Genomic DNA, 14,716 nt, shown 5'->3' on the forward strand with positions numbered 1-14,716 from the left:
TTTATTGTTATCATTGACATAATTTTGTGAGTTTTCTCAATTTCCTGCCCCTTCTTTTCCTTAACTTACAAATGCCTGTATCTTTGGTTACCCTCTTTTCTTTGTAGAAGATAAATTCTTTCTGGATAAGAAAATTCTCTTACTTGTGCTTAGATCATTGCTGTCTAATATGGTAGTTAGTAGTGGCTATTTAAATTGATTAAAACGTAGCTCCTTAGTTGCACCATTCCAAGTGCTCAGTAGTTCCACGAGGCTGGTGGCTACTTAATGTATTGGGTAGCACCTTTCTAGGTTCCCTTCTTTCCCAACATTTGAGGGATTTTTCTTTATTGCATCTTTATCCAGAACAGACCCACCATGATCTTGCCCTTGCTTGTCTCTGTATCCTCATCTCACTACTTTCTCAATGTGTACTGTATTTCAGTCACAGTAAACTACCAGCATTTTCTCCAAATACCTAGTTTTGGGCCCTTTTCACTTTTACAGCTGTTATCTTCCCGCATCTTCCTGAAAGAGCTACTCATAATTGGCAACTCCTTCTGTTCTTCACTGATCACACCATTTGCCTTAATAATTCAACACATTTGCCTTTTGTACCGAAGCTGTGAAATCCTGTATGAGTAGGGGCCATATTCTGTCTTCATGTGTGAGTGTGTGTGTGGTGGGTTTTTTTTTGGGGGGGAGACAGAGTCTCTGTCACCGAGGCTGGAGCAGTGGCATGATCTCCTCACTGCAACCTCCATCTCCCTGGTTCAAGCAGTTCTCCTGATTACAGGAGTTGGGATTACAGGCTGTGCCACCACCTGGCTAATTTTTGTATTCTTAGTAGAGATGGGGTTTTGCCCTGTTTGCCAGGCTGATGTTGGAACTCCTGGGCTCAAGTGATCTGCCTGCCTCGGCCTCCCAAAGTAGTGGGATTACAGGTGTGAGCCACCGCTCCCAGCCTATCCTCCTCTGTGTTCTCTTGACCTAGCATTCACCTATATGTTGAACTGAAATGAAGATGTAATCTCTGCCTTCTACCTGCTTACCATAGGCTAATTGATGATCACTTGTATAGACTCCCATGCCCAAGAAAATGGAATAGCTTTCCTTGTAGTACTGCCTGAGCTCTGCTTTCCACCCAGTCCATTTTAGCTTACTTGAGCCTTGGACCTTGACTTCTGTCTGGATGTTTGAACTGTGTTTTCCTTTTTATTTTTCTAATCATCTAGAATCCAGCCTAACTCTCCAGCTTCCTAGGTATTTATATTTTAGGAGTATCAGTCTACTTGTGACCCTGTTGAGTACACTATGTAGAATCATGGTATCATGTTTTATTTAGTCTGGAATATCCTTCATCCTCATTCAAAATATTAAGGTGAGTCTCCCATCATAAACCAAAACAATCCCTTCCCTATGACAAAGCTAATCACTGTATAAATTATTTTCCTTGTTTATATTTGTGTTGTTTCATATTGTATTGTGACTTGTTAATTTGTCTATTTTCCTGATAGCAGCCATTTTTTTTTTTGTATCCTCAGTGTCTGGCAGTACCTAAGTACTCAAGAAATACCTCTTGAATTGACCAGTGACCACAACTCTGTCAGAATCTGCATCTCATTCTTTTTGATGTCTTAGCATGTTCAGGTGCCTGGGCTTTGGAGTCAGACTCTTGGATTCAAATCCTTGCTTTACTGCTTACTAGCTGTTTGACCTGAGCAAGTTCCATAATCTTTGTAGGCCTCAGTTTCCTCATCTCTAAATAGTTGCTACTACCTTTAAGGGATATTGTGAAGATGAAAGAAGACAATGCAGATAAAGCATTTATCATGGGACCCCTCAATTTTGTTCTTACTATTTGTCCTGCAATTCTGACTTACCTACTAGCTCTTAGTCAATCCTGCTCCATGCTCACCCCATGTTTTCTGTTTGTTTGTTTACTGGCAGAGCCAATGAGACATCTAAGTGAATTTCTAGTAGGCAGTTAGCAAAAACAGAACCCTGGAGAAAGTTCTGAGAAAGAGTCATGTTTGGGAGAGATTTGCTCAGAACTCCTATTTAGAACTTTGAAACCTGAGGTAATGTATATAAAAAGACAAATAGTGGGTGATGGGATTTTGAGATACCGTTCTAGGAGCCATGTATCTTCAGGCAACCTGGTTTTCAAATATTTTTCATTGGCCTTCTAAATTTTTGGAATATTTTAGAAATGTTAACTTTTTGACATCCTTAAAATACAGAGCCATACATTTGGAAGTAGCACAAAAATTTGAACTGCCTCTTTGCCGCAACCCGCTAGAGGTTTATGTTTTTCTACTAAAATATTCTATTTTGTTGGATCATACATCTAGGTTTTGATTTAGAAGATATGGTCACCGTAGGTGTTACTCCATTTGGTCAGTAGGAGGAAGAGAAGTTGCCAAAGGAAATACTTGCAAAGAAAGATTTCATTAGTATCATATTGTCTATTTAGTCATTAAGGAGTGTGTGTGTGTGTTTTGTACACGCGTGCGCATGTGTGGTTTCTCACTGTTAGGTGATTTTGTATCAGAATGGGGTGAGAAGGAGGAGGATGTATGTGAAAATCTAGAGGTGTTATTGAGAAGACAGAGTACCACAAAAATCTCTGACTCTGGATACCTAATGGATTATTTGTATGTGATTAAACTCCAAGCCATGTTTCATTCTTCTAATCATTTTGGTAATTTTCTCAGAATAATCAAATGCTCTTTTGAAGGAAAAGGTTACCAGGACCTTTTGTTCATTTGCTTTTGCAGAGTTCCATTTAGATAATTTTTATAATGTGATGAAAACTAAAGAGTGAACTATTTTAGAGAAAAGTAACACTGAAGATTGCAAATTTGCCATAGGTATCCTTGATTTGCTCTTCGTCATCTCTAATAACAGATACAAATTTTTAATATATTTACTGCTCAAAACTTTTTTAAGAGACAGGGTCTTGATCTTGTCACCCCAGCTGGAGTGCAGTGGCATGATCATAGCTCACTGTAACCTCAAACTCCAGGACTGAAGCAATCCTCCTGCCTCAGCCGCTTGAGTAGCTAGCACTACAGGCACACGCCACCATGCCTGGCTAATTTTAAAATTTTTTGTAGAGGCAGAATCTTGCTGTATTGCCCAGGCTGGTCTTGAACTCCTGACCTCAAGCTGTCCTCTCATCTCAGCCTCCCAAAGTGCTAAGATTACAAACATTGGCCGGGCGCGGTGGCTCAAGCCTGTAATCCCAGCACTTTGGGAGGCCGAGACGGGCGGATCACGAGGTCAGGAGATCGAGACCATCCTGGCTAACACGGTGAAACCCCGTCTCTACTAAAAAATACAAAAAAACTAGCCGGGCGCGGTGGCGGGCGCCTGTAGTCCCAACTACTCGGGAGGCTGAGGCAGGAGGAGTCCCAACTCCTCCGGGAGGCGGAGCTTGCAGTGAGCTGAGATCCAGCCACTGCACTCCAGCCTGGGCGGCAGAGCGAGACTCCGTCTCAAAAAAAAAAAAAAAAAGATTACAAACATGAGCCTCCATACCTGGCCAATACATATATTTAATATCTCACTTTGACTGTTAATAGCTGATAACATTCTTGAATGTAAACATTTGCTCCCTGATAATGACGAAGTGCTTTGTTTCTGAGTAGAGGTGATATTTTTGTATTTAGTTTTCTCTACATGTATCTGTCCCACTGGCAACGGATAGTATTTATCTGCAAAATAACTAATTGTTAACTGGAATGAATTATCAAAGAGGATTTATAGAAAAAATTTGGTTTGTTGATGGTTGGGAAACAAAAAGAAAAAATCAGCTGACCAGCACGATGGCTCACACCTGTAATCCCAGCACTTCAGGGATCAAGGTGGGTGGATCCCTTGATCCCAGGAGTTCTAGACCAGCCTGGGCAACATGGCAAAACCCGGTCTCTACCAAAAAAAAAAAAGCATTGTTTGAGCCCGGGAGGGAGAGGTTGCAGTGAGCCAAGATTGTGCCGCTGCACTCTAGTCCAGGCGACAGAGTGAGACTCTGTCTCAACAAAACAACTGTGTATCCTCGTTAAACAATATGATAAACTGAATGTGCTATTTCAGACATACCAGTTATTCATTGTTAACATGTTTTATTAGAGGGGTAGTAACATTTTAATTTATTCAAAGTTCTAAATGGTAAGAGATGGGGAAAAAGTTCTTCACTCATCATTCAGGCTGAATTTGTGTCTTACATTTTGTATCCCCCAAGGGTGTGCACGTAATCAGTGTGAGTGAGTGGGTTCATTGACAGTGTTACCCTGGAGTATTTTACCTTGGCAACATTGACACACTACAATACCAGTAGAATTTTTAAAAATTGCTTAAATTGGAAGGCTACTCTTAAAAAATAGCTATTATTTTGAGCATTTTAATTTTGTGGTAAACAAGAAAAAAGGTTTTAAATGAATTATATTAAAAAATGCTTTTATATTTAGCTCCTGAAGCTATATTTGGTCTCAAAATACCCAATTTACTATAAGTTACTATTTAGGTTTTATATTTAAATATTGGCCACTACAATTATTATTATTATTTTTTTTTTGAGACGAAGTCTCGCTCTGTCACCCAGGCTGGAATGCAGTAGCATGATCTCAGCTCACTGCAACCTCTGCCTCCTCAGTTCAAGCAATTCTCCTGCCTCCGCCTCCTGAATAGCTGGGATTACAGGTGTGTGCTACCATGCCCAGCTAATTTTTCTTTTTATTTGTATATTTAGTAGAGTTGGGGTTTCACCATGCTGACCAGGCTGGTTTCGAACTCCTGACCTCGTGATCCGCCTGCCTCGGCCTCCCAAAGTGCTGGGATTACAGGCATGAGCCACCGCGCCCAGGCAGGACTTTTTTTTTTTTTTTTTTAATGTGCAAGTTTTTATCTAGAAATTGGAACTCTTTAGAAACTTGAGTTATTTTGTAATGTAAATGTAATAGATGAGCAAGAAAGTTGTATCTGAGGTGTGGGAAGGGAGGTTGCTTTCTCTATATTCTTTCAAATAATCGGAAAACATTAAGAAGTGATTCCTGCTTGAAGAAATAAGCTATGCTGCCTTTATTTGAGAAGCATCTTTTATTGAAATGCAATAAATTATTTAATGACAGTTACACTTTAAAATCTAAGATTAGCAAAAAATGTTTAGTAGAATTATAAGCTTTATTTATTGTAAAATAATAACGTGTTAAAAAGGCAGTCCAAGTTAGTCTTGTTTAAGTTACCAAATCGTTTTCAGGGTATTGAAATGATGTAAAAGTGGGTATAGAGGTAAAGGAGGGAAAAGTGTGTTTCTGTGCTTACAGCTAAATGAGGAGAATTAGGCCGGGCATGGTGTCTCATACCTGTAATCCCTTTGGGAGGCCTTGGCGAGCAGATCACTTGAGGTTGGGAGTTTGAGACCAGCCTGGCCAACATGGTGAAACCGCGTCTCTACAAAAAATACAAAAATTAGCCAGGCGAGGAGGCGGTACCTGTAATCCCAGCCACTCATTAGGCTGAGGTACGAGAATCGCTTGAACCTGGGGGACAGAGGTTGCGGTGAGCCGAGATCGTGTCACTGTACTCCAGCCTGGACGACAGAGCAAGACTCCCTCTCAAAATTATAAATAAGGAGAATTAGAGAGTTATTATTTTTTGAGACCAAGCCTTGCTCTGTTGCCCAGGCTGGAGTGCAGTGGCGTGATCTTGGCTCACTGGCTCATGGCAACCTCCACCTCCCAGGTTCAAGTGATTCTCCTCCCTCAGTCTCCCGAGTAGCTGGGATTACAGGCATGTGCCACAACACTCAATTAATTTTGTATTTTTAGTAGAGACCGGATTTCACCACAGTCTCTACTTCTTCGAACTCCTCACCTCTTGATCTGCTCACCTAAGCCTCCCAAAGTGCTGGGATTACAGGCATGAGCCACCGCACCCGGCCTAGAAAGTTATTTTAAGACATCTTTAAAAAAATACTTAGTGAAAAACTGATTCTAGGTGAAACTTGAACTCATTAGTTTTGTGGCTTCTCTTGGTATAGTTGAAATTTCTAATACTTATCTTTTACTGATTTAACTGAAGAGTACTTTAAGTCAAATGACTGTTTCCACTCCTTTGTCCTATTTTGTCTTTTAAAATCAGCTTTATTAAGTTAAGTTTACACAATGAAATATACTAATTTTTGGTGTGCAGTTTTAGTTATGATTTATGTAGTTGTTTAACCACCACCACAGTCATGGTGGTATAATATTTCCATCACCCTGGAAAGTTTCCTTGTGTACTTTTGAAGTCAATCCCATCTCCCTATCCTGTGGTCCCTGGATCTGCTTTCTGTTATAGTTGCATTTTAATTACATTTTAAGAGATGGGGGCCTCACTATATTGCTCAGGCTGGACTCAACTCCTGAGCTCAGGCGATCCTTATCCTTCCTCCTCTGCACGCCATCCATCATGCCTACTCAGTTTATAGTTGTATTTTTGTAACTTTTCCTGTGAAAAGAATCCTCATTGTGTAGTCTTTTTTCTTTCACTTAGCATAATAATTTGGAGATTCACCCACATTGTATTATCAGTAGTTCTTTTAATTGCAGAATAGTATTTCATTTTATGATTATATCATAATTTATCTGTTTACCATTAGATGGATAATTTGGATTGTTTCCATTTCTTGGCTGTTAAAATAAGGTTACTATGAACATTTCAGTACAAGTTTTTGTGTGGACATGTGTATAAATACCTAGGAGTGGAAACTTTGCTCTCTTTTAAATCTAACATTTCACTCCTGGCCAGGTGCTGGTGACTCATGTCTGTAATCACACACTTTGGGAGGACGAGGTGGGAGGATTGCTTGAGCCCAGGAGTTCCAGACCAGCCTCAACAACGTAGTGAGACCCTTTCTCTATAAAAAATAAACATCTTTTATTTTTTTGAGACGGAGTCTTGCTCTGTCACCCAGGCCGTAGTGCAGTGGCATAATCTCGGCTTACTGCAAACTCCATCTCCCAGGTTCACGCCGTTCTCCTGCCTCAGCCTCCCCAGTAGCTGGGACTACAGGCACATGGCACCATTCCCAGCCAATTTTTTGTATTTTTTTTTTTTTAGTAGTGACGGGGTTTCACCATGTTGGTCAGGATGGTCTTGATCTGACCTCGTGATCCACCTGCCTTGGCCTCCCAAAGTGCTGGGATTACAGGTGTGAGCCACAGCACCAGGCTGCAGTCTTTTAAATTAGTGGGGTGTAGTGGGTGTGCCCCTGTAGTGTATGCAACTACTCAATAGGCTGAGGGTAGAGGCTTCATTGAACTGTGGTCATTCCACTGCACTGCAGCCTGAGCAACAGAGTATGGCCCTGTCTCAAAAAATGACAACAAATACAATGCTTAGTTTTGGTAGAGAAGATAGAAAAATTTAATTAAACCGGAAGGCTTTTATTTCAGGATTTTATTTCAGAATTGAATTGCCAGTTGTTATTCTCTTTTATTATTATTTCCTACTCATCTCTGCCAAAAAGCTACTGCCTTTCCTTTAAACCCCCTAAGAAGGTATTCCTTATTTAAAACTCTTGTTTACAAGAATATGCTAGATTTTGAATGGGTTACTTGAATCTTGTCCATGTCGCAACACTTCTGTCCCGCGTTCCCTAGTATTTTTCTAACTTATACTTGGATTTATTGTTTGGAGCCTTTCTTCGTTTCTTTCCATACCACCTCCTTTCTTTTCAGGGTTTGGGACTTAATGCAGTTTAAGTTAAGGGGAATCTGTAGAGGAAGCTACAGATCAAGGTTTATGATTTGTAATGTCGTATTAGGGATTTGCTAGAAATTCAGCTGCATGACCATGCTGATTTGACTAATGACTTAATGAAAGCCTTTGAATTGAGCTATAATTGCAGACTCATATGCCTAAGTCTTTTTAGAAGTGTAGGTCTAAGAGTTAATTTGGAAGATGATGGATACTTGAAAACTTGCTCCCTACGCCCCCAAATATATTATGTTTGTATACACACACATGTCCATCGATACATCTTTTATTTACTAAGTTAGTGATTTTAGGTTTAAATTTGGTTTACATTTTAGGTTTGAATTGGTCAAGTTTCATTCACAGTGTGTGTTATTCTGATCCTTTTATTACAACATTATTTACCTGCAGCATTCGGAGAATTGGAGTTTAAATTGAGATATGTGGGGAAAAAAATTGGAGAGCTAATAGATCTGGCAGAGGTAGAAGAGTTGATAGCCTGGTACCTGAGCAAATGGGAGAGAAGGCAGGGATTGGGATTGAGATAAAATGGTTTTGCTTGTTTTGTAGTTTGGCATTCAACAAGAACTTGTTAAAATGCTTACTTTAAACAAGGCAGTGTTGGTGCTCTGTAGTTAGAAAGATTAACCTGATAAAGAGACTGTCTGAAAGAAGGCCACAGCTTAGCAGCAGGGCCCAAGGCCTGGAATTAGCTAAACGACCAGTAAATACTGTGCCAGCTTGGCACGGTGGCTCACGCCTGTAATCCCAGCACTTTAGGAGTCCGAGGTGGGTGGATCATGAGGTCAGGAGTCCAAGACCAGCCTGTCCAACATGGTGAAACCCCATCTCTACTAAAAATAGAAATATTAGCCGGGTGTGGTGGTGCATGTCTGTAGTCCCAGCTACTCAGGAGGCTGAGGCAGGAGAATCGTTTGAACCCAGGAGGCGGAGGTTGCAGTGAGCCAAGATCGCGCCATTGCAATCCAGTCTGGGCAACAGAGCGAGACTCCGTCTCAAAGAAAAAAAACAGTTGTGCCATAAGTTGCTGATACCTGATGTAGGATGTATCTAGATTAGTATAGGAAGCTAAAATAATTCATTTCCTTCTTCCCAGAGTTGGAAGGGTTGGAAGGCTGTTCGAATTAGGTGATGTGAATTAGATGATGTGTTCTGACACTCCACTCCTTTCCAGTGTGAATTGTTTGTGAGAATTTCCTAGTAGACTGCTGTTTTGGACCGCTCAACAAGTTAAAAAAAAAAAAAAGTATCATCACAAGATACAGTCAAAGCTGTGTCTTAACAGTTCTTAACATTTCTTGCAGTCTTACAAAGATGGACTTTTATATTTTATAGTAGGTGAGGTGAACAACAGTGGAAGATAAAATGTGTGGAAGAAAAATACGTCTAATCATTGGAGAAGAACTCAAAATAATGTGGTGATGTGTAGCCATCATTATTTCTTCTTGAATGTTTTCTTTAATATTCATTCATGTTCTACTTCTGTTTGTTTTCTTTTTCCCTCTTTCTGTTTTTCATTTCTTTTTTTTTTTTTTGGGGCAACTGAAGTGTTTGTGTATTAACCATTTGTATGTTAGTCTCAGTAATTAACATTCTGGACTCTTGTTTTTGCCAGGTGCTCTGTAGTGAGTATATAGTGTACTTTGCCAGCTTTTAATTGGCATTAGAGTTTTGTTTAAAGTGAGGTTTTTAAAAATAGTTTCCATATAGGTTATTGATTGCTCTCAAATTGGGTCTGTTTTGCTACCTGGCATAATCAGAAAATAACTTACTTTGGGTTGGCCATGGTGACTCATGCCTATAATCCCACCACTTTGGGAGGCCGAGGTGGGCAGATCACCTGAGGTCAGGAGTTGGAGACCAGCCTGACCAAATGGTGAAATTCCATCTCTACTAAAAATACAAAATTAGCTGGGCCTGGTGGCACATGCCTGTAATCCCAGCTACTCGGGAGACTGAAGCAGGAGAATCGCTTGAACCCAAGAGGCAGAGGTTGCAGTGAGCCAAGATTGCGCCATTGCACTCCAGGCTGGGCAACAAGAGAAAAACTTCGTTTCAAAATAAATAAATAAATAGATAGATAACTTAATTTGGAGTTTTTAGCAAGGAGACACAGTTGCTACTGCCTTCTCAATGGAAGAATAGCAGTGCTTTATTGGAGAAGTCTTGTCTCTGTTCTTTAATTCCAGTGTATTTTGGGGAAGGGTGTTATAGAATAAAACAAGATTGGGAGGAGGTAGACATTCACCTGTCTTAGATCTCTGAGTCATACCTTATCGTCAGTGGAATGGTACATGTCACTTGGCACTTATATTTGGTATTTTAAACTGGAGCACTATTTATTGTAACTCATTTGATCATCATAAATCAGTTTAGACTGCTGTTGGATTGGAGTTTGTGTGTGGAGACAAGATAGGGAATCTGGTTCTTTCAGGTATTTAGAATCCTTGGAACATCAGGTTCAATATTTACCAGGTTTTATTTTGAAATAATTCAAATTTATGGAAGGTTAAAATATACATGTATTTCCTATCCCAATCCCCGGGCTGCTGACTGGACTAGTCCTAGTACTAGTCTGTGGCCTGTTAGAAACCTGGCTGCATAGCAGGTGAGCACATGGGAGCTGGCATTACCACTTGAGCTCCGCCTCCTGTCAGATCAGCAACATTGGATTCTCATAGGAGCACGAACCCTCTTGAGAAATGCTCATGAGAGTGAACTAGGTTACACACTCCTTATGAGAACCTAAGGCCTGATGATCTGAGGTGGCACAGTTTCATCCTGAAATCATCCTGCCCACCCTCCCCCAATGTAAACACATGGAAAATTTGTCTTCCACGAAACTGGTCCCTGGACCTCTTAGTAAGATTAACCCATTGTTAACATTTTGTGCTATTTACTTATTCATTCTCTGTCATGTTATTTTTTTCTGAATCTTCTGAGATTAAGTTGCTTACATCATGTTCCTTTACCATGTAATATTTCAGTATATAGTTTCTAAGAACAAGGACCTTCTCTTGTTTAACTACGTTACAGTTATTAAATTAAGGAAATGACGAAGTTATCTAATACACAGTCTACATTCACATTTTACTAGTTTTCCCATTAATTTTTTTTTTTTTCTTTTGTATGTGAGACAGGGTTTTGCTCTTGTATTCCAGGCTGGAGTGCAATGGCTCACTGCAACGTCCGCCTCTCAGGTTCAAATGATTCTCCTGCCTCAGCCTCCCAAGTAGCTAGGATTACAAGCGTGCCACCACGCCCGGCTCATTTTTGTATTTTTAGTAAAGATGGGGTTTCACCATGTTGGCCAGGCCGGTCTCGAACTCCTGATCTCAGGTGATCCACCTGTCTCGGCCTCCCAGAGTGTTGGGATTACAGGCGTGAGCCCAATAGTGTTCTTTGGTGATTTTTTTTCCTGTCCAGAATCCAACCCATAATCATTCATTGCATTTAGTTGCCACATCTCTTTATTCTTCTTTAATCAGGAACATTTCTTCAGCCTTTCTTTGTCTTTAATGACATTGACATTTTTGAAGAGAGTGACAGACCATTTATTTGTAGAATCTCCCTCAATTTGGGTGTATCTGATGTGTTCTCATGATAAAATTTAGGAATGTAGTTTTGGCAGGAATGTTACACTTGTGTCCTTTTCAGTGCATCACATTAGGAGGCACATGTCCACTTGTTCCCTGGTCAGTGATACTTACTTAGATCTTTAGGTTAATGTGATACCTGCCAGGTTCCTCTACTTAAGTTAATATTTTTCCTTCTGTAATACATAATTTGTGGGAAGACACTATTAGACTCAATGTATACCAGTCCTCATCAAACTTTCATTCACAAAGAGTTTTAACATTCTTTGGTAACTTTGTCTGAATCAAGTTATTACTATGATGGTAATAATTCAGATATTTAATTGGGTTTAGATACTTAACCAGGTTTAGGTATTTAATTGCAGGAGCTCAGTACTATAGTAGGAACTGCTTTGAGCTATTGGTTTCCTTAGCATTATAAAGTGCTTTGTGTTGAACAAGAATGTCTCCTGAGACTTCTATACACTGTTTCAAGTTCTGTACTCTGTACCACAGGAGATGAGCCTGCTTTTTTGTGTGTTTCTCTAACTGCCCTTCAAAATGTGTTCTTTTTTGTCTTTTTGCTGTTCCTTGCTTTAATTTCATATAGTCACTTCTTGTAAGAGATGACTTTCCTGAATTTATAACCATCCTGTTGGTTTTCTGATAACACTCATTCACCATCAGTATCACACTTAACCTATGGTATCCAAATCTGTATACTAATTCCAGATACAGTTTGATCTATCAGTACAATGGATCACTGTTTGCCTGTAATCTAGCTTTATGCTCAAGAGCATCAGGTTTTGTGTTTTTTTGTTTGTTTGTTTGTTTTTGTTTTTTTTTGAGACAGAGTCTCGCTCTTTGGCCCAGGCTGGAGTTCAGTGGCCGGATCTCAGCTCACTGCAAGCTCCGCCTCCCGGGTTTACGCCATTCTCCTCCTCAGCCTCCCCAGTAGCTGGGACTACAGGCGCCCGCCACCTCGCCCGGCTAGTTTTTTGTATTTTTTTTTAGTAGAGACGGGGTTTCACCGTATTAGCCAGGATGGTCTCGATCTCCTGACCTCGTGATCCGCCTGTCTCGGCCTCCCGAAGTGCTGGGATTACAGGCTTGAGAGCATCAGGTTTTGGAGACAAATAGATCTGGCTTCAGGTCATAGCTCTGCCACTTAACTAGCTCTGTGATCTTGAACTCGTTCCTAACATCTCTGAACCAGTTTTGTCATCTGTAAAGGGTTGGTAATAGTAGCACCTGACTTTTAAGGATGGAATGAAGATTAAGTGTGCATGTAAAACTGTCAGTGGTGTCTGTTATATTCTAAACACCTATAAAATGTTAATTATTATTATACAGAAAGCATGCTTCTGTTTTATAGCCCAAGATTGGTACAGTTTATGTTTTAGCCGTTGTACTGCAGACTCAGTTAAGCCTGCGGTGAAGTCAGAAAGTTTTAATCAGTTCTACTGAAGCAAGTTAGACTCTTGGACAAATATTTTAACTTTTTATGATAGAATACCTTTCATACAACTCTTATGAGTTACAACATGTCTCCTCCTGCTGTCACAAAACAATCTCATTCTCCCTAGTCTGGTGCTGTGATATGTGTACTTGGGACTCTAAAGGCATTCCACTGACTATCTGTTTGTAAAAGCGTTCTTTACAAACGCTTTTATAGCTGTTTATTCTAAATAAATTAGCTAGACTTAAGGAGAACAGAAAAATACCTACTTTTGCTTACTTTGGACAAAATGATTATATATAAAGTAATCCTTACTCACCTAGTCTATGGCCAGGTATAGAAAAATCTATGGATTAGTTATATGCGTGTTAATAACGTCAAATACCAATTGGAATGTTTTTGTTTTTCACTTTTCCTTTAGCCACCCTTTTAACCTAGCTATAATGGCAAAAGCACTCCTTAAAATTTTAATGATTAAAATGTGGTACATAAATTTTATATGTCTCAACTCTGTTTCATGTTAAATGTGTTACAGGAATGAATCTGAAGTCTGCTGCAGTAAAACACTGAAGGCTTTAAAATGTTTTCTTGCATAAAACTCAAAACTTTTAAGTAGCTGCTTATGAGGATAGGGAAGGCAGAAAGCTAATGTCTGTCTCAAGATACAGGACAGCTGTTTGCTCATCAACCTCAACTGTGTGAGTAGAGACTTAAGCCTGTAACCCTATGTAATTGGGCATAGTAACTTAATTTTATTTTTTTAAATTTAAAATGCTTGAAGATAGACCTAAGTCATCATGATGAGACATTTTTAGGGTGTATTTTTTCTGGTGGGTAGGATACTGAGGGTGGAGTGGGTGGTAGACTTTTATTTATATAATATTTTGTGCAATAACATTTATAACTAATGTTGTTAGTGACCACACATCTTTTATCAGAATTATTATAAGCATTGGAATCTGCATTACTAATTTTATTATTGTGAAGCAAAAGATTGTAATTCTTTAGATTGCTGTTTATTTTGCAGTTGATTTCAGCCATTTAAAGTTAATATTTTGACCAAACAACCATAAAAAAATTGCTTGGGATTATGATGTTTGATATTAATATAGAAAATTGCTTCTGGAAATAATAATTTAAATTATAATAATTTTGAAAACGAGTATTTTTTTAAATCGCTTTATTTAATCAAAGAGTGTATCAAAATACAAGCATGCTGGTTCCCTAAATGCAGTTGAAAGTTTTTTAAATTTGCCAATTTTATTTTGTAAAGTACTTTGAAAAATAGAAATGCCATTGAAGAAAAATTTCTCCTTTTCCTTCCTTTAAGGCGTTAAAGTTAACACCTTAAGAATCCATGGTGGGGTGGTGTTTTTTTTTTCTATCCTCCTCCCCCCACTTTTTCTTTATGGATTTAGAAGTGAGACTGAATTGGATGTTTTTTTTCTCTCTCTTTAGAAGAATGCATTGTTTGTACAGATGGAGTGATTATAAAGCATTGTAGTGAGCAAAATGATGAGCATGTAGACAGAGACTTATAAAATCTTGTTAACTATTCACTGAGGCATGGAGTAGAAGGAATGTTGCGCATTTGTATGCACTAAAATGAAATTACTTTCTCTTTCATAACACAAATGTGTTGACTGAAGGAAAATCAAAATGGACTATCTTTAGAATCAGTGAATGAGAAAACATTTAGAAAATGTGAAGAATACACATTGAATATGGATATCCTTTTTTCTTTTTTTTTTTTTTGAGGAGTCTCACTCTGTCACCCAGGCTGGAAGCAGTGGCACCATTTCTGCTCGCCGCATCCTCCGCCTCCCAAGTTCAAGTAATTCTCTTGTCTCAGCCTCCCGAGCAGCTGGGACTACAAGCATGTGCCACCATGCCTGGCTAATTTTTGTATCTTTACAAAAGAGGTGGAGTTTCACCATGTTGG

The 14,716-nt window shown here is 39.3% G+C and overlaps 1 protein-coding gene across 17 annotated transcripts in view; it reads left to right on the forward strand.

Moving 5' to 3' along the window:
* The window catches only part of ZFAND6 (zinc finger AN1-type containing 6), an 82,419-nt gene that overhangs the window by 29,271 nt on the left and 38,432 nt on the right, over window positions 1–14,716 (forward strand). For 8 of the 17 annotated variants that reach the window (XM_002804910.4, XM_077938628.1, XM_015142850.3 and 5 more), the window contains exon 2: window positions 13,310–13,472. The gene's annotated coding sequence lies outside the window, so the exon portion shown is untranslated. 17 annotated transcript variants of the gene reach the window in all.

This window comes from Macaca mulatta, chromosome 7 (genome assembly GCF_049350105.2).
Source record: "Macaca mulatta isolate MMU2019108-1 chromosome 7, T2T-MMU8v2.0, whole genome shotgun sequence".
Lineage (NCBI taxonomy): Eukaryota > Metazoa > Chordata > Mammalia > Primates > Cercopithecidae > Macaca > Macaca mulatta.